Source organism: Paroedura picta, unplaced genomic scaffold (genome assembly GCF_049243985.1).
Source record: "Paroedura picta isolate Pp20150507F unplaced genomic scaffold, Ppicta_v3.0 Ppicta_v3_sca28, whole genome shotgun sequence".
Lineage (NCBI taxonomy): Eukaryota > Metazoa > Chordata > Lepidosauria > Squamata > Gekkonidae > Paroedura > Paroedura picta.
The window spans coordinates 257532-278470 of record NW_027518625.1 but is presented as its reverse complement, the minus strand read 5'-3'; the positions used below and the strand labels follow the sequence as shown (position 1 = coordinate 278470).

Genomic DNA, 20939 nt, shown 5'->3' with positions numbered 1-20939 from the left:
TGTAAAGAAATTCCGTCTGGACATCAGGAAGAAGTTCCTGACTGTGAGAGCTGTCTCTCACTGGAACAGACCCGGGTTTTACCTCCATCACCTTTAAATAATTTTGGGTAACCATTTGTTTATAATATTATAAACCAAAAACCATAACCCTTCATGTGTTCTTGAGTTGGTGATAGTGCAGGCCCTGGGGAGATTTGTTTCTCCCCACCTATGTACCCATGTACACTCAAGTACTATGTTAGCATTTATTCAAGAAATACGGAGAGGTTTTAAGAACAATACAATATAAACTTATTATTTATTAAACAATTTATTAAACAAGTGTAAACAAACATTAAAAACATTAAAACATAAAAAACATTAAAAACATTAAACACATTAAAAGCATGAAAAACATTAAAAACATTAAACACATTAAATCCATTAAAACATTAAAAACATTAAACACATTAAAAGCATGAAAAACATTAAAAACATTAAATACATTAAATCCATTAAAAACATTTTTAGAAGAACTGTGCCCTCCTTGTCACTGTTGGTCTTCTGTGCCAGACTCATCGTCTTCCTCCTTCCTGATATTTAGCCCTGGGGGTGGAGAAAAGGGTAGTTAGTCCAAAACCCTGATGAATTGTCTAGCTGTTATTGCGGGGCAATGATCTTCCTGACACTGAAAGAAGTCCAAGCTTGCCTTCAGATAGCTCACTCATTGTTGCCCTTGAGATAGGCGATCAGTTGTCAAGGGGGCTTGCCTATACAAAATACTCATCAGTCTCCCTTCCAGATTTCAGCCAACTCCTCTTATTCTTCCCCTTTCATTTTGTGCAAATGGGAGAATGCTCCCTCTCACCATGGAATCAGAGAAGCAAATATCAGGATGGGCTGCGGGGGGTGGCGTGAGAGGCCATGAAGAATAAGGCAGAGTGCCCTTGACCCGCCGCACTCAGTGCCTGCACTTAGGGGAGAAGCTCAGTCATTATGCTCCAGATGAAAGAAGTCCAGGCATGCCTGCGCACAGGGGACTCCTCACTGCCCTTTAGAGAGAAGGTCAGTGCTCAAGGGTGCTGGTTGACGGGAGGTAAGCTAGGGAGGCCAACCAGGGGGTATTCCGCATGATGGGAAAGTTGGTGGAAACTCGCTAAAAACTTTCTTTTTCAGATCTCTGCACAGGATAGTGAATTTGCTCTGCGAAAACAAGCAATTTTATTTTTGAACTGCATGTTGAACCCTGTCTTGGGTGTTTTTAGCGTGGTTTTTGAAAGTCACTTTTCAGCTACTTATTTTCTGCTGCCAGCCTTGGACACTCTGTTAGAGATGCAAAGCTTTAATTCTGTTATACAACTCCTCCCCAGTAACGACATGCACCAATGGGCACAATATGGCTTTATGGAGGTTTTCCATCTCTGAATTAGACAGTCCAAGGGAACAACTACTTCCTGGAAACACTGTCCACATTTCCAGCAAATGCATTTCTGTATTTTGCCAAATGCGTGTTGTTAACCACTTCTCAAGAGTTGAATCTGGAAAGGCTATGAATCTCTGTCATTGGTTAGCAAGTGGAAATCTGGTGGGTGTGTTGGTCTCACCTTCATTCCTAATAGCTACAACATCATGGCACCCTACTTTCCCACTGGGGCGGGTTTCCAAGACGCCTCCTTGTTCCCTTCGGGGTGGTTGCCATTGGGCTTCCTGGAGCTCCACCAAGATTGGTGACCCTTGGGAAGTCCAGCATTTGCACCATAGAGGTGGGATGCTCACGAGAACCTGTGGGGAGGGAAGTTTAGAAACCTGGTTAATGGATCACAGAATACTTCATCATTATGTTAGATACAATTAGTTTAAAAACAGTGGATCCAAACCCTGTATTAATACCAAGGAAACAACACTCGGCCTGACATACAGTCCTCACTTTAGCTGGCACGCTGAGTCAGGCTAAGACCAGGGAGTCACTCTGGATGCTTTCACACATGCAAAATAATGTGGTTTCAATCCACTTAAGCACCCCATAGCAAGCGGATTGTGCCAATCCACATGGCAAAATCCAGTTGCAAAGTGCACTAAAACGGGATTGAAAGTGCATTATTGTGTGTGTGTGAAAATACTGAATATCATGAAACTTGCTGGGTTTCCCTGGGCCAGCCATGATCTGTTATCCCACCTGCTCTGCACAGGACTGTTTGAGGATAAAATGGAGGAAGGGAGAACAACATCTATTGCCTGGAGTGAGAGAAAAATGTCAGAGCCAGATAGCTAAGGAAAGGCACTTTTAAAAAAGATTTAAAACATTCACAGGCACCATTTTATTAAGTAAAAACTCAATTACAATTACAGAGGCAAAATACCCTTTGCAGAGTTACAGAAACATTTAGATACCTTCTTGCCAAATGTTCTGTGCTTCTGTCCAAAAGGCAATGTTCGGTTTGTCAAGGTGAAATGAAGCCCATGATTGAGAGTGAAAATTAGGTCTGTGGAAACATGCCAACTTCATGTGATTTCTGTGCAAGCTCATAGATACCACCTTGAAAACCCCTGGCCACTGATGATGAGGTCTTGCATCCAGCACTACAAAAGAAACAACAATGGTATGAAATTTAGAGAACCCAACAAGATGCTTCAGTCTAAAACTTGTATGCCAATTCAGAAAGTAGAGAAGGAATTTCACTGATAGGCATCCATCATTGCTACAGGTCAGCTTTGGGCAGAAAGAGTGAAGTAGCAGTATCAGGAACTCCTTTTTGTGGCAATCAGCCCTATTTAACTGTTCAAGGACTTCAACCAACCAGGCATATGAAGTTACGTTTCTTATCAGCTTGGAAACAACGATACAACGCACTGAGTGGGTTCCTTAAGAACCAGGGCTGTGGATCTTCCCCTTGTTTCTCTCCTGCTTGCTGTCTTTTCTGAACCAGGAACGTTGACTCAGACAGGCCAGGGAAGTTGTACTGAAGACAAACTTGCCCTCTCCTCACTCCTCAATGACAGAAGAATCAAGAGGGGCAATTTTTGCTCTTCCTCTCTCATCTGTGCAGCCTCCCTGACTGCATGGCTCTGTTCCTGTGTCCCACATCCCTGGAAGCAGACAGGTAACAAGGGAACATTGACTACATATGGATTGCTGGATTCAACTCATTAAAACTTAAGGACAGGCGGACTCTGGTGGAGAAGTGAGTTCGTTTTAGGAACTGTGAAGAGCCTATACATCCTCTGTGCCCTGTAATACAGATGCACATATAGGCTGATTCAGGAGCTTTCTAGACTTCTGCTTTTTAGCCAATAGAAAAGGAATATTTGCCTCAAAACAATTATGCCTTAATGTTGTGAAGTTCTATAACAAATTTCCAAGGTATACATGAATCTTTAATATTAATGTTAAAATTTACATGTTTGGTGTATCTACAGTAAAATTAACAAGGTTCAGGGCTAAGTCTAAAATGTAGGTTTTAACTGAGTTAAGAAAATCACTTTAATACATACAGTGCTGATGTGAACTTTCTTCTACTATATTGACCACAGTTTTTTTGGGGAAATATGGAACAGGGCCCCGGGTAGATAAAGCACTCTTGCTGGTATTGAACTGCTGAATAAAGAATTCCTGAAACTTCATCCCTATTTCGATGAGATCTGAAGTAGTTGATGTGGAAATCCTTAGTTGAAAAATATCCCTGGACAAATCTCCATGGACAAATATTTCACTAGAATGCAAAAATGAGAATATCCACCAGGAGTTTTATTACAAACTTTCTATATGAATACAAAAATACTTGCATATAACTCTTTAATAAAAAGAAATAAAAAATGGCGTTACACTTATATGTAACTGTTGTTCATCGAGTGTTCTTCTGTGTACACAAACATGGGACTATGCAGTTGCAGACCAGGTACAGAGAGAGCTACCAAGCTTTTTCTAAGATTTTTCTAGGGCCTAAGATTGCCCCCCCCCCATTTCCAGTGTGTCCACGTTCCCACCCAAAGCATCATGTGTAGAGATGTGGAGAACTCTTCACTCAGTTCTCCCTTTGCTGCTGTGAAATGCTAGAGACCATAGCAGAGCAGCCCAAAGCAGGAAAAGGAGGGAGGGATGTGTGCATGCATAGAAGATCACTTGATGAACAACAGTTAAAGATAAGCGCAATCCTGTATTTATTCTTGTGGCTTCTATGTAGTCCCACTCAGGAAAATAGCAAGCCTACTTATGAAGGAGGGATATGTGGGCTGATTAGCACAGGAAGCCTTTATCATCAACATTCCTTGCTTTCTTTTCGCTTTCCCATCCAGCAACTAACTCTTATCTGCCCCCAATCTTTAACTACCTTTATTAGTTGTTGGAAAACTCAACAGTGGCCACAAAATTGGGCAATAGCCAAACCGCCCTTATCCAGCTGGCACAGGAGATCCTCCTTCAAGGCAACCAGCACTGATTCCTCCCCATGGCCAGGATGGAAGCCCGACTGGTATGGGTCCAGTGCTGACTTTTCCTTCAAGAAAGCTAGGGGTTAATACTATTTTAGTCTGGGAACTAAGCTCAGTTCGTATGGTCTGGGTTTTTATGCTGGGATGTTAATGCTGGATTTGACTGTTTTTTAAAGTTTTATTATTTTATATTGCGGCTTTGAAATATATAAAATAATAAAACTTAAAAAAACAGTCAAATCCAGCATTAACATCCCAGCATGTTGTAAAACTCAACCATGGCCACAGGATTGGAAAAGGTCAGTTTACATTCCAATCCCAAAGAAGGGCAATGCCAAAGAATGTTCAAACTACCGCACCATTGCACTCATTTCTCATGCTAGCAAAGTTGTGCTCAAAATCCTGGGCATGGAATTTACGCACTGGAGGTTTCATGCCAGGCTGCTATTTTATTCGTGGCAGGTTGCCCCACCTCTTCTTGCACCCACACTTCTTGCCCCACACATTTGGCTAGGTGTACCTCATCCACTCCTGATTTGTATTCCTGCACAGGAGCTGGGACAATGAAGTTCCCAGAGCGTAAACGGTCAAGGTGAAGGAAATTCACTAGCGGAATAATTCCATCAGATTTTCTCGCCTCCACTCCCACCGCAGGAGCACATGCCTCCACCACTGACATTGCACTGCAATCTCTATGTATTGGTCAGTTTGAGGCAACGGGTGCCTTTTAAAATTGTGAGATTCTTAAAACTGGGTCATCTTTTCTAAGGTTCAGTACTTTTTAAGCATTTAATTTTTATGTCCCCCTTAAATCTTGTGAGAATCAGGGTTCAATGTTAGTATAAGAACTACAGATAAACCTTTCATTTTAATCCCCTCCAGGCACTCTCCCCTTCTTCCTCCTGACATGTACATTACATGGGATTTGTTGTTTTTTTTAGAAGTGCTTTGAAGCAGCTGTCCCCAATATCCGGTACTGGTCCGTTGATCAGTTGATACTAGGCCGCGGCTCCTCCTCATCCTCCTCCCTGGCTGCTGCCTCGGGGGCTGCCCTGCCACTCTGCTGCTAGCTGACCTTTGATGCTCTCTGGCGGAAGCCATGGCTGGGGCTCCCCCTCGGTGTGGCGCCGCAGCTGCTGCTGGCAGCACTCCCTAGTGGGCGGGAGGAAGTCAGGGGCACTGGCGGGAAAGCAAGCAGAGCTGGGGCTCAGGTGGTGACGTCCCTCAGCAAAAGCCTCCCCCCCCACCCCGGGCCTCAGTAAAATAGTCAAGCGTTGACTGGTCCCCAGTGATAAAAAGGTTGGGGACCACTGCTTTGAAGGTTTGCTGTTTGCCCTTCTCACTCTTCTCTTCTTATTTTGACAATTTCTTTTTAATTAAAGGAACTTGGTACGGTCAGATTCCTGGTTGTTTTCTTTTAAATGATTCTAGCAAGGCATTGCATTGCTGTTTTTTTTTTTTAAGGTTTTTAAAAAATCTTCAAATGTTATTTATCTACTTTGGACTCCAGTCTAGGTTGTATGACTCACATAGACTTCTGATGATCAGAAGTTCACGAGTTCAGATCTAGCCTTGCCAATTCAGTTTATATTTTGAGTTTATAGTTTGAAAACCTGTTACAGACATTTTTGAAACATGAGGTTTTCAAAAGCAAAAACTGAACCCTGATTCTAGCAAGACTAAATGGGGGCTTATAATGCCCCTGTTTGCAGTGTGGCACCTTCAAATAGGTGGGTCCAAGGCCTTGAAGGGCTTTGTCGCTGAGAGACAACAGCTTGAATGGAGCCCAATAACTTCCTGGGAACCACTGGGGTATCTGCAGATTCTAGTTTGCACCCAATAGAAGTGTTGCATATCAATTTCATTTTTTGAATTGTCTGTAAGAGCAGACCCATTCATATAGTGCATTATAACAGTCTAGTTTTAGGTCACTATAACATGGATCCATAGGGCAAGATGAGCCAGTTCAAAGGAGGGGGGCGTCTTCTGAAATGGAGCGTGTCTAAAATGCTCTTTTTCAGCTGTATCCACTTGTTTCTCCAGAAATAAAGCTGCAGCCATCCATAGGCTCTTGAGTCAGCAAGAGACAACTGAGGCCTATGAAAAGTGAGGAGCCCCACCCAGGTCCCCAGCCTTCCCAGGCACTTCCCAGGCACTCTGACCTCCACCTTGCCATGATTCAATGTGAGCTTGTTTAACCATAGCCATTTAGTTAAACAAAGAGGTGGTAGGTCAGAGGCAATTTGGATTATTAAATGCACAGCAGGAATCGTTGGCACCCTATCATAGAGTTGGAAGGGGCCATACAGGCCATTTAGTCCAACCCCCTGCTCAACGCAGGATCAGCCCAAAGCATCCTAAAGCATCTCAATGTTTTCATGTAGAGATTAAATAACATGGGGGTCAAGACTGAACCGTATGGAACCCCACAAAGCAGGCCCCAGACTGCAAAAGCTTGGCCTCAAGAACAACCTTCTGCCCACAAGAAACAATGGAACCGGAAAGGCCTCCCCTAGGACCTGTTTCTGCTCAACTAGATGGCATGGCCCACTGTGTTGAAGGCTGCTGATGAAGTCTACTACGACCAGCAGACAGGCACAGCCTTCCGTCTATTTAGACAGGGATCATTTACTAGGGCCATCAGCACCATCTCCATCCATCAGTCCAGTCTGAAAGGGGTCTAGGCCACTAGAGACTGGATTAAAGGTTGATCACATCTGAGAGACCTTGATGGCTTTGTACATCCAGATTACCATTGCACAAAATATAACTTATGAACCATATAGTATTCAAAATTGCAGAATTTATAGCTTACCAGTTCTGAAGAATATCTATTATTATTACTCGGTCCTCTAGGAAGAAAGCATATAGACTGTTTACTTCACTTGGAAGGCTGACTCAAATAGGACAAGGAAGCAGGAAGCAGGAAGGTAGCATCATTGTCATTTTTACTTTTCCAAATGAGCTCACTGACATAATCTCAGCAAGATCCAGAAGTCCGAGAAGTCATGCAGCGCCCCCAGAGTTCGCGGCATCTGAGATCCCGGTTTTATTTTCCTCTCCACATTGTTCACTCAGCCAACAGACTTGGGATCTGGTTTTCTTATTTCCTGAGATCCCCTTGCACTCAGTTCAGTTTTACTTGTATGCATATGACCGATTATGCACGGGGAGGAAAGGCTGAGCGGGCAGTGGCATGGCAGTGGGGCGAATCCCCGCTTAGCATGATGTCTCCACCAGCCTGTCCCACATTTGGGCCTCCAAAGGCCCACAGCAAGGGAACCCTGTGGCAGCCTAACCCAAACCCCCGCCCCCGTCTCCTCACAGTTCTGCTGCTTCATCGAAGCCCCTGGCCGCTCAGATGCCTGTCCCACGGGGAGTGAGCTAACAGGGTTGCATGGACTGCCCCCCAGCACCTCCCCACCCCCCCCCCAACAAAAGGAAAATGGATGTTTGGAAGGGTCAACTCTCTGGTACTGTAATTGGGGATGCCAGCCTCCAGGTGGGACCTGGGGATCCCCTAGAATCACAGCTCCAGACTAAAGGGATATGTTCCCCTAGAGAAAATGGATGTTTGCAAGGGTCAACTCTCTGGTACTGTAATTGGGGATGCCAGCCTCCAGGTGGGACCTGGGGATCCCCTAGCATTACAGCTCCAGACTAAAGGGATATGTTCCCCTAGAGAAAATGGATGTTTGGAAGGGTGAACTCTCTGGTACTGTAATTGGGGATGCCAGCCTCCAGGTGGGACCTGGGGATCCCCTAGAATTACAGCTCCAGACTAAAGGGATATGTTCCCCTAGAGAAAATGGATGTTTGCAAGGGTCAACTCTCTGGTACTGTAATTGGGGATGCCAGCCTCCAGGTGGGACCTGGGGATCCCCTAGAATCACAGCTCCAGACTAAAGGGATATGTTCCCCTAGAGAAAATGGATGTTTGCAAGGGTCAACTCTCTGGTACTGTAATTGGGGATGCCAGCCTCCAGGTGGGACCTGGGGATCCCCTAGAATTACAGCTCCAGACTAAAGGGATATGTTCCCCTAGAGAAAATGGATGTTTGGAAGGGTGAACTCTCTGGTACTGTAATTGGGGATGCCAGCCTCCAGGCGGGACCTGGGGATCCCCTAGCATTACAGCTCCAGACTAAAGGGATATGTTCCCCTAGAGAAAATGGATGTTTGGAAGGGTGAACTCTCTGGTACTGTAATTGGGGATGCCAGCCTCCAGGCGGGACCTGGGGATCCCCTAGCATTACAGCTCCAGACTAAAGGGATATGTTCCCCTAGAGAAAATGGATGTTTGCAAGGGTCAACTCTCTGGTACTGTAATTGGGGATGCCAGCCTCCAGGTGGGACCTGGGGATCCCCTAGCATTACAGCTCCAGACTAAAGGGATATGTTCCCCTAGAGAAAATGGATGTTTGGAAGGGTGAACTCTCTGGTACTGTAATTGGGGATGCCAGCCTCCAGGTGGGACCTGGGGATCCCCTAGCATTACAGCTCCAGACTAAAGGGATATGTTCCCCTAGAGAAAATGGATGTTTGCAAGGGTGAACTCTCTGGTACTGTAATTGGGGATGCCAGCCTCCAGGTGGGACCTGGGGATCCCCTAGAATCACAGCTCCAGACTAAAGGGATATGTTCCCCTAGAGAAAATGGATGTTTGCAAGGGTCAACTCTCTGGTACTGTAATTGGGGATGCCAGCCTCCAGGTGGGACCTGGGGATCCCCTAGAATTACAGCTCCAGACTAAAGGGATATGTTCCCCTAGAGAAAATGGATGTTTGGAAGGGTGAACTCTCTGGTACTGTAATTGGGGATGCCAGCCTCCAGGCGGGACCTGGGGATCCCCTAACATTACAGCTCCAGACTAAAGGGATATGTTCCCCTAGAGAAAATGGATGTTTGGAAGGGTGAACTCTCTGGTACTGTAATTGGGGATGCCAGCCTCCAGGTGGGACCTGGGGATCCCCTAGCATTACAGCTCCAGACTAAAGGGATATGTTCCCCTAGAGAAAATGGATGTTTGCAAGGGTCAACTCTCTGGTACTGTAATTGGGGATGCCAGCCTCCAGGTGGGACCTGGGGATCCCCTAGCATTACAGCTCCAGACTAAAGGGATATGTTCCCCTAGAGAAAATGGATGTTTGGAAGGGTGAACTCTCTGGTACTGTAATTGGGGATGCCAGCCTCCAGGTGGGACCTGGGGATCCCCTAGCATTACAGCTCCAGACTAAAGGGATATGTTCCCCTAGAGAAAATGGATGTTTGCAAGGGTCAACTCTCTGGTACTGTAATTGGGGATGCCAGCCTCCAGGTGGGACCTGGGGATCCCCTAGAATCACAGCTCCAGACTAAAGGGATATGTTCCCCTAGAGAAAATGGATGTTTGCAAGGGTCAACTCTCTGGTACTGTAATTGGGGATGCCAGCCTCCAGGTGGGACCTGGGGATCCCCTAGAATTACAGCTCCAGACTAAAGGGATATGTTCCCCTAGAGAAAATGGATGTTTGGAAGGGTGAAAACTTTGGCTAGGATTTTCGCTCCATGATGCCCAGAACACCCCTGGAGACCCAGCCCTTCCTGCAGGCTGTTCTGCCCAATTTCCTTCCATTATAGAGGAAAGAGAACAGCACTTCCTATCCTTCCCTTGGGAACTTGTTGGCATCATGTGGGGAATGACCCATGGCTTAGTGGTAAATGAGGTTGAAGTCTGTCCCAAGATTCTTTGGGGGTGCATTATTGCCCAAGTATCCTCCTGATTGTTCTAGGGCAGGGATGGCCAAACTGTGGCTCCGTGGACTATAATTCCCATGAGCCCCTGCCAGCCCTGCCAACAGTTAAGGAATGGTGGCATCTAAACTGGTGAGCTCTCAGCCCCACCTCCCTCACAGGGTTCTCTTATGGGGAGAATAACGCCTCCCCCCCTCCATCCACCCCCCTCCAGAAACCAACCCACTTGAATCCCCCCCCCCAAAACCAGGCCCCAGAAACCTTTCTCCAACAAAATGCTGCCATGGTCTCCAAGATGGGCATCTGGGGAGCTATTCGCTGCCCTGCCCTGCCGTCCCCCTCTCTGCAAAAGCCCTCCCCACTACCCTCTGCCACCCAGCCCCCTCGAAGCCAGCAACCATTCCCATCCAACCTTCCCCACTATAGTTTCTTCATGCCCATGTCCCCACTACCAGGACCACATTTGCCACCCCACCACCACAGCCCCCGCCCCACAAAACACCCCTTCCTCCCCATGCCCTTGCATGCAGGACAACCCTCCCCTTCCTCTTCCCACCCCCAAACTCCAGTCTGATCCAGCACCTTCGGAAGCTTAGTAGATGCATTTCTAGAGGCAATGTTGCAGTTCTGCTCTATAAATGCAACAGTAGTAATTAGCTAATTTCAGTATGTTGCTCATGCTTCATCCAACCTTTTGTATTTATAAGTGTTTATTGTCTGCAACAAATTTTGGTTTTAAGCAAACAACGTGAGCCATTGTTTTTGCAAAACCCTACCACCACCTCCCCCCTTCAAGGATCGCTGCCTTGTTGTGGCAAGGGGGCTTGCGTAGTTCAGTGAAACTATGAGCTATGCCGTGCAGGGCCACCCAAGACAGACAGGTCATAGCTGAGAGCTCTGACAAAAGGTGATCCACTGGAGAAGGAAATGGCAAACCACTCCAGTATCTTTGCCATGAAAACCCAATGGACAAGTTCAAAAGGCAAAACGATATGACGCCAGAAGATGAGCCCCTCAGGTCGGAAGGTGTCCAACATGCTACTGGGGATGAGCAGACGGCTAGTACGAGTAGCGCCAGAATGAATGAAGCGACTGGGCCAAAGCCGAAAGGACGCTCAGTTGTGGAAGTAACTGGTGGCGAAAAGACAGTCCGATGCTGTAAAGATTTTTATTCCATAGGAACCTGGAACGTCAGATCCATGAATCAAGGCAAGCTGGACGTGGTCAAACAAGAAATGACAAGACTGAACATCGACATTTTAGGAATCAGTGAACTAAAATGGACAGGAATGGGTGAATTTAATTCAGATGACCATCAGGTATACTACTGTGGACAAGAATCTCGCAGAAGAAATGGAGTAGCCTTCATAATCAATAAGAGAGTAGGAAAAGCAGTCTTGGGATACAATCCCCAAAATGACAGAATGATCTCAGTTCGAATCCAAGACAAACCATTAGAATCATAGAATCATAGAATCATAGAGTTGGAAGGGGCCATACAGGCCATCTAGTCCAACCCCCTGCTCAACGCAGGATTAGCCCTAAGCATCCTAAAGCATCCAAGAAAAGTGTGTATCCAACCTTTGCTTGAAGACTGCCATTCAACATCACAGTGATCCAGGTCTATGCCCCAACCACTGCTGCTGAAGAGGATGAAGTTGATCAGTTCTATGAAGCCCTACAACACCTTCTAGAAGCAACGCCAAAAAATGATGTGCTTATCATCATGGGGGATTGGAATGCTAAAGTAGGAGGCCAAAAGATAACCGGGATAGATAGGCAAGTTTGGCCTTGGAGTACAAAATGAAGCAGGGCACAGGCTGGTAGAATTTTGTCAAGAGAATACAATGGTCATAGCAAACACTCTTTTCCAACAACCCAAGAGACGACTCTACACATGGACATCACCAGACAGTCAACACAGAAATCAGATTGACTATGTGCTCTGCAGCCAAAGATGGAAAAGTTCTATCCAGTCAATAAAAATTAGACCAGGAGCTGACTGTGGTTCAGATCATGAGCTTCTTGTTGCAAAATTTAGGCTTAAATTGAAGAAAGTAGGGAAAAGCACTAGGCCACTCAGGTATGAACTAAATCATATCCCCAACGAATACACAGTAGACGTGACAAATAGATTTAAGGAATTAGATCTGAGAGACAGAGTGCCTGAAGAACTATGGACGGAGGTTCGCAACATTGTACAAGAGGTAGCAACTAAAACCATCCCAAAGAAAAAGAAATGCAAGAAATCAAAATGGCTGTCTGAGGAAGCTTTACAAATAGCTAAGGAGAGAAGGGAAGTGAAAGGCAAGGGAGAAAGAGAAAGATACACCCAATTGAATGCAGAATTCCAGAGAAAAGCTAGAAGAGATAAGAATGCCTTCTTTAATGAACAGTGCAAACAAATAGAAGAAAACAATAGAATGGGAAGGACCAGAGATCTTTTCAAGAAAATTGGAGATATGAAGAGAACGTTTCATGCAAAGTTGGGTATGATAAGGGACCAAAATGGTAGGGACCTCACAGAAGCAGAAGAGATTTTAAAAAGGTGGCAAAATTATACAGAACAACTATACAAGAGCGAGCTTAACATCCCTGATGACCACAGTGGGGTAGTTACTGACCTGGAGCCAGACATCCTGGAATGTGAAGTCAAATGGGCCTTAGGAAGTCTGAGCAACAATAAAGCTAGTGGTGGTGACAGCATTCCAGTTGAACTATTCAAAATCTTAAAGGACGATGCAGTAAAAGTGCTACACTCAATATGCCAGCAAATTTGGAAAACTCAACAATGGCCACAGGATTGGAAAAGGTCAGTTTACATTCCAATCCCAAAGAAGGGCAATGCCAAAGAATGTTCAAACTACCGCACCATTGCACTAATTTCTCATGCTAGCAAAGTTATGCTCAAAATCCTACAAGCTAGGCTCCAGCAATATGTGGACCGAGAACTTCCAGAAGTACAGGCAGGATTTCGAAGAGGCAGAGGAACTAGAGATCAAATTGCCAACATACGCTGGATCATGGAGAAAGCTAGGGAGTATCAGAAGAACATCTACTTCTGCTTCATTGACTATGCTAAAGCCTTTGATTGTGTGAAGCACAACAAATTGTGGCAAGTTCTTAAAGAGATGGGAATACCAGAGCATCTTATTTGTCTCTTAAGAAATTTATATGCAGGTCAAGAAGCAACAGTGAGAACTGAACATGGAATCACTGACTGGTTCAAAATTGAGAAAGGGGTTCGGCAAGGCTGTATACTGTCGCCTTGCCTATTTAACTTGTATGCAGAGCACATCATGAGAAATGCGGGATTAGAGGAGTCACAAATTGGGATCAAGATTGCAGGAAGAAATATCAACAAACTCAGATATGCAGATGATACCACTCTAATGGCAGAAAGTGAAGAGGAACTAAAGAGCCTGTTGATGCGGGTGAAGGAGGAGAGTGCAAAAGTTGGCTTGAAACTCAACATCAAGAAAACAAAGATCATGGCATCCGGCCCTCTCAATTCCTGGCAAATAGATGGGGAAGAAATGGAGATAGTGACAGATTTTATTTTCCTGGGCTCCAAGATCACTGCAGATGGAGACTGCAGCAAAGAAATTAAAAGACGCTTGCTCCTGGGGAGGAAAGCTATGGCAAATCTAGACAGCATCCTAAAAAGCAGAGACATCACCCTGCCAACAAAAGTGCGTTTAGTCAAGGCTATGGTCTTCCCAGTTGCAATGTATGGCTGCGAACGTTGGACCATAAGGAAGGCTGAGCGTCAAAGAATTGAGGCTTTTGAACTCTGGTGCTGGAGAAGACTATTGCGAGTCCCTTGGACTGCAAGGCAAACAAACCGGTCAGTCCTAGAGGAGATCAACCCTGACTGCTCTTTAGAAGGCCAGATCCTGAAGATGAAACTCAAATACTTTGGCCACCTCATGAGAAGGAAGGACTCCCTGGAGAAGAGCCTAATGCTGGGAGTGATCGAGGGCAAAAGAAGAAGGGGACGACAAAGAATGAGGTGGCTGGATGGAGTCACTGAAGCAGTAGGTGCAAACTTAAATGGACTCCGGGGAATGGTAGAGGACAGGAAGGCCTGGAGGATCATTGTCCATGGGGTTGCGATGGGTCGGACACGACTTCGCACATAACAACCACCACCTCCTCTACCCCCCCTCCAAAAATAAAATTGTGCACAGAACTGTTTCTTAAGTAAATTACACGAGGAAGTTCTTTGTCATTTCTGACATGTCGATGGCTTCACTTGGAATTAGTTGTGCGCTGCAAAGAATGCTTTCCTGTGGCAATGGGGCCCTATTCGTCATTACAGACATCTCGATGTATCTGTATCCAACAGGAAGGGCTCCATTGCACTCCCCTTTAAGAAAGACTGCACAGCTGACCCCCATGCGGCAGAACTATTCTGAGACTACTTTGTTTCCTCGGGGGGACACATTTCAGTGCCGGAGTGTATCTGGTGATGAAAGTGCCCCCCATGGGGACATAGTAAACGGTGGACCTTTATGCTCTGCAACCCTGGACTGCCGGCAGTCCAGAGAAGCTGCGGCTGTATGGAATGGGCCTGAGTGACTTTCTGCTGCTGCTGCTGCTGCTGCAGACCCACCCTGTGCAGAGCACCTCCCTCCCTCCCTGCCTGCCTCCCGCCACTGCCTCGCCCCTGCCTGGGACACTGAGGAGCTGTGATGGGCTGGGCCAGGCCCCTCCCTTGCTGCGGTGCTGACAGCCCTGGGGGCCACGCTGCTGCTGCTGCTGCTCCGGGCAGGTCCTGCCTTCCTGGGAGAGAGGTGGGAACCGCCCACCAAGATGTCCTCCGGACTCAGTGGGAGAAGACAGAGGCAGACTGTCTGGCTGCTGAATATACAGCTTCCAGTTAGCCAGACACATCTATCCTTCCCTAGTTTGCGGTTTAAAAAAACACACACACATCTAAGCTAGTGCCCATCAACAGCTTGTGACAGCTAACTCTACTGTGGCATCTCAACCTTTACGCGGAATGATCCTGGGGACGTCCCCTTACTGTTCCCCAAGCCCATTTCATGCCTTTTTACTTAAATCCCAAGGACACGTACCAAGGAGCGTGCTGAGCAGCAGCAGCAGCAGCAGCAGCAGACGGTCTTGCGTAGCCTTTCCAGGAAGGCTCTGAGCCTGCCCATTTGGCTGCCTCTCTTGAGGCTGCTCGGCAAGCTCTGGGGGGGGGGGGGGGGTGTGGGGGAGGGGCAGTTGAGAGAGTGAGCAGGTTGAATGTCCGGCCAACTGACCACTGAGGGGGGAGGAGCTGCTTAAAGCACTCCTGGTCCCCCATGCCAGGCCTTGCGATGATTTGAATTGACCTCCACCAATCAGAGAACCCCACGGACTGGAATAGGGAAGCAGTTCAAAGGTGCAATGGAAAAGAAACCCCGTAACCTCTAATTCAGCCTGTCTCAACTTTTTTACCATTGAGAAACCCCTGAAACATTTTTCAGGCTTCAGGAGGCCTTTGGTGGCACTAATGACGCAGAATGGGGTTGGGAAGCATAGTTGGGTCTACAACCACCCGGGGCCCCTCTCCCTCCCCCCCCCCCCGAGGGCATCAATGGCCATTTGGGGAGGGGGCAGGTTGACATGGCCATTGATGCTCATATCACCAAATTAAGGATTAACAATTTGAAATATATATTTTAAAACCCCCACCCATTTGGGAAGCCCATCCAGGGCCTCCAAGAGACCCTGGTTGAGAAAGCCTCCTCTCCCTTATCACTCCCAGGTTCTCTTCCAGCCAGATACAAAAGGGAACTTATTTATTTATTTACTTAATTATTTGTTTGTTTATTTATTGTATTTATATAGAAGAAGAAGAGTTGGTTCTTATATGCCGCTTTTCCATACCCGAAGGAGGCTCAAAGCGGCTTGCAGTCACCTTCCCCTTCCTCTCCCCACAACAGACACCCTGTGGGGTGGGTGAGGCTGAGAGAGCCCTGGTATTACTGCTCGGTCAGAACAGTTTTCTCAGTGCCGTGGCGAGCCCAAGGTCACCCAGCTGGTTGCATGTGGGGGAGCGCAGAATCGAACCTGGCATGCCAGATTAGAAGTCAGCACTCCTAAACACTACACCAAACTGGCTTTAGGACAGTTTACCGAAGGCTCAGGGCAGTTTACATGAAACAACAAAATAGTTCAGGTAACATAATTCTGGTAACAGTAAGGTGGTAACAAGAATAACATTAACATAATAGCAATAACAATAATAACAATTAAAGGATGGTGAAACTGCAAAGAGCTTTAGGTCACCTCATACTGAGACCCAGGGGTTGGGTGGATTTGTTAACAGTCATGGTAGGAGGCGTGGGCTTGTAGGGCCATTGGCAAGTGATGGATAGGTCGACCTCAGCCAAATGCCCGGTGGAGGAGCTCCCTTTTGCAGGCTCTGTGGAACTGCTTTAGTTCTCTCAGGGCACTGATCTCCTCTGGGAGCTCATTCCACCAGGTGGGGGCCAGAATGGAAAAGGCTCTGGCCCTGGTTGAGGTCAAGTGGGCTTCCTTGGGGCCAGGGACCACCAGGAGGTTGGAGGAGGTAGAGCACAAGGTTCTTTCAGGGGTGTAGGCGGAGAGACGATCCCTCAGGTATACTGGGCCCAGACCGCATATGGCCTTGATGGTGATAACCAACACCTTAAGCCTGATCCGGAATTCAATTGGAAGCAAGCACAGCTGCTGGAGGATGGGCTGGATGCGGGACCTCCGAGGTGTTGCTGTGAGGACCCTGGCAGCTGCATTCTGGACCAATTGCAGTTTCCAGATGAAGGATAAGGGCAGACCAGCGTAGAGCTAGTTACAGAAGACCAGTCTAGAGGTGACCGTTGCATGGATCACTGTGGCCAGGTGTTCCGGGGCCAAGTAGGGCGCTAGTAGTTTGGCTTGGCGGAGGTAGTAAAATGCCAGCTGTGCTACCATCGTGATCTGAGCCTCCATGGAGAGGGAGGCATCAAGTATCACTCCCAGGTTCCTGGCGGAGTGGCCCACTATTAGCTGCACTCCATCCAGATTGGATAGGTGTGCTTCCTCGCTTGGACCTTTCCTGCCCAGCCACAGGACCTCCATCTTTGAAGGGTTGAGCTTCAGACAACTCTGCTTGAGCCATCTCGTCACTGCTTCCAGGCAGCTGGCTAATGTTTCAGGGGGAGAGTCAGGGCCATCAGGAGGCCATCCATCAGGAGGAAGTGCTCCTGTTGGGCATGCAGTCATCTGGGTTGGTTGCTTCAGGGGAAGGAATATGTACACAGCAATGGTGTTACAATAATAGAATCATAGAATCATAGAATCATAGAGTTGGAAGGGGCCATACAGGCCATCTAGTCCAACCCCCTGCTCAACGCAGGATTAGCCCTAAGCATCCTAAAGCATCCAAGAAAAGTGTGTATCCAACCTTTGCTTGAAGACTTCCAGTGAGGGGGAGCTCACCACCTCCTTAGGCAGCCTATTCCACTGCTGAACTACTCTGACTATGAAAAACTTTTTCCTGATATCTAGCCTATATCGTTGTACTTGAAGTTTAAACCCATTACTGCGTGTCCTGTCCTCTGCAGCCAGCAGAAACAGCATCCTGCCCTCCTCCAAGTGACAACCTTTCAAATACTTAAAGAGGGCTATCATGTCCCCTCTCAACCTCCTTTTCTCCAGGCTGAACATTCCCAAGTCCCTCAACCTATCTTCATAGGGCTTGGTCCCTTGGCCCCAGATCATCTTCGTCGCTCTCCTCTGTACCCTTTCAATTTTATCTACGTCCTTCTTGAAGTGAGGCCTCCAGAACTGCACACAGTACTCCAGGTGTGGTCTGACCAGTGCCGTATACAATGGGACTATGACATCTTGTGATTTTGATGTGATGCCTCTGTTGATACAGCCCAAAATGGCATTTGCCTTTTTTACCGCTGCATCACACTGCCTGCTCATGTTTATTATTATTATTATTATTATTATTATTATTATTATTATTATTATTATTATTATTATTATTATTATTATTTAATTTCTAGACCGCCCTTCTCCCAATAGGTCTCAGGGCAGTTTACAACATAAATAGTTAAAACACAATAAAATCCCCATAAAAATCCCAATTAAAAGTTACATATAACATATCACATAACATATAGCGGCGGTGGTCACAATTCTGATCTTAGTTCAGCCTGGTGGAGAGAATAATGTTCAGAAGAGGGTGGCACCAATACAATAGATCTAACCATGATCTCGGTGTTAGAGATCTCAATATTGGAGGGGATCCTCTGATGGGTTAGTGGGAGAGCTGCCCTGGCCTCAACCATATGCCTGGCGGAAGAGCTCCGTCTTACAGGCCCTGCGGAAAGCTGGTAGATCCTGCAGGGCCCTTAGCTCTTCTGGGAGCTCGTTCCACCAGGTTGGGGCCAGGACTGAAAAGGCCCTGGCCCGGGTCGAGGCCAGGCGCACATCCCGTGGGCCCGGGACAACCAGTAAATTCATACCCGTAGAGCGGAGTGCCCTGCGGGGGGCATAAGCAACCAAGCGGTCCCGCAGGTAGATGGGACCCAGACCGCGTATAGCCTTAAAGGTCAATACCAATACCTTGAATCTGATTCGGAAACAGACTGGTAACCAGTGCAGATGACGAAGCACCGGCTGAATGTGGGCCCTCAAAGGTGTTCTAGTGAGGACCCTGGCAGCCGCATTTTGGACCAGCTGTAACTTCCGAGTCAAAGACAAGGGAAGGCCCGCGTAGAGCGAGTTACAGAAGTCTAATCTGGAAGTGACCGTTGCATGGATCACTGTGGCCAGGTGTTCCGAGGACAGGTAGGGCGCTAGTAGCCGGGCTTGGCGAAGATGGAAAAATGCTGTCCGAGCTACATTGGTGATCTGAGCCTCCATAGAAAGGGAGGCATCAAATGTCACTCCCAAATTCCTGGCAACTGATGCAGGTGTTAATTGCACCCCGTTCAGGCATGGGAGGCGCGCTTCCTGGTCCTGCCCTCTTCTGCCCAGCCACAGGACCTCCGTCTTGGAGGGGTTGAGTTTCAGGCGATTCTGCCTGAGCCATCCAGCTACCACTTCCAAACAGCTGGCAAATGTATCCGGGGTGGAGTCCGGCCGGCCGTCCATTAGGAAGTAGAGCTGGGTGTCATCCGCATATTGGTGGCAACCCAGCCCATAGCCCCGGACCAGCTGGGCTAGAGGGCGCATATAGATGTTAAAAAGTGTGGGGGAGAGTATCGCCGCCTGCGGAACCCCACAAGGGAGCTCACAAGGGCTCGACAAAATCTCCCCCATCGCAACCCTCTGTGTCCGGTTCTGGAGGAAGGAGACCAGCCATTGAAGCGCAGTCCCCCTTATTCCAGCTCCGGCGAGGCGGTGTACCAATAACTCGTGGTCGACCACATCAAATGCGGCTGACAGGTCTAGAAGCACGAGAATGGCGGAGCCGCCCCGATCCAGCTGGCGCCGGATATCATCCATGAGGGCGACCAGCACGGTCTCCACCCCGTGGCCAGGGCGGAAGCCAGACTGGTATGGGTCGAGGGCCGAAGTTTCATCCAAGAAACCTAGGAGTTGGTCCGCTGCGGCCCGCTCTATCACCTTACCCAGAAACGCCAAATGCGAAACTGGGCGGTAACTGGCGGGGTTCCGCGGGTCCAATGATGGCTTTTTCAGTAAGGGGCGTACCACTGCTTCCTTAAGCCCCTTGGGAAACTCTCCAGATGTTAAGGAGAGGTTGACAATCTCCCTCAAGGGGCCTCCTATCCGCTGGTCGCCCGATTTGAGCAACCAGGACGGACAGGGATCCAAGGGGCAAGTGGTCGTCCTCACTGAACCCAGTAACTTGTCCACTTCAGTTACAGAGAGCCGCCTGAAGCCATCAAACACTAACCCCCTTGAGTTTAGTTTACAATCCACAAGTACCCCAAGGTCTCGTTCACACACAGTGCTACCTAGAAGCGTATCCCCCATCCAGTAGGCATGCTTTTCATTTTTCTGACCCAGATGCAGAACTTTACACTTACCTTTATTAAATTGCATCTTGTTCTCATTTGCCCATTTTTCCATTGTGTTCAGATCTCGTTGAACTCTGTCTCTATCTTCCGGAGTATTTGCCAGTCTTCCCAATTTGGTGTCATCTGCAAACATGATGAGTAGTCCCTCTACCCCCTCATCTAGATCATTAATAAATATGTTAAAAAGTACCGGGCCGAGCACCGAGCCCTGAGGTACCCCGCTACTCACCTCTCTCCAGTCTGATGAAACACCATTGACAACAACTCTTTGAGTGCGGTTCTCTAACCAATTCCCTATCCACCTAACTATCTGAAAATCCAGATTGCAGTCCTTCAACCTATCCATCAGAATATCATGGGGAACCTTGTCAAAAGCTTTACTAGAATCCAAGTAAATGACATCAACCGAATTTCCCCGATCCAGCAAACCTGTTACTTGGTCAAAAAAGGAAACTAGGTTGGTCTGGCAGGACCTGTTGGAGACAAATCCATGCTGACTTCCTTGGATCACCAAATTGTCCTCCAGATGTTTGCAGATCGCTCCCTTTAATATCTGCTCCATTATCTTCCCCACAACAGAGGTCAGACTCACTGGTCTGTAGTTTCCCGGGTCATCCTTCCTCCCTTTTTTGAAGATCGGAATAACGTTTGCTCTTTTCCAGTCCTCCGGGACATCTCCAGTCCTTAAAGAGGTTCCGAAGATGATGGACAAGGGCTGTGCAAGTTATCTGGAAAGTTCTTTGAGTACTCTCGGGTGCATTTCATCTGGACCAGGGGATTTGAACTCAT

General features: G+C 47.4%; 1 long non-coding RNA gene across 3 annotated transcripts; it reads right to left on the bottom strand.

The window, feature by feature from the left end:
* Window positions 1-394: 394 nt before the first annotated feature.
* LOC143828493 (uncharacterized) lies at window positions 395-15328 on the bottom strand. Of its 3 annotated transcripts, none has more exons than XR_013227669.1 (4): window positions 15222-15328; window positions 2371-2559; window positions 1584-1761; window positions 395-585 (listed from the first exon to the last, which is right to left on the bottom strand). It is a non-coding gene; the product is annotated as an uncharacterized LOC143828493 (long non-coding RNA). The 3 variants fall into 3 exon arrangements; XR_013227670.1 differs by lacking the exon at window positions 15222-15328 and adding an exon at window positions 3472-4590; XR_013227668.1 differs by lacking the exon at window positions 15222-15328 and having other exon boundaries at window positions 2371-2767.
* Between the last annotated feature and the right edge of the window lie 5611 nt (window positions 15329-20939).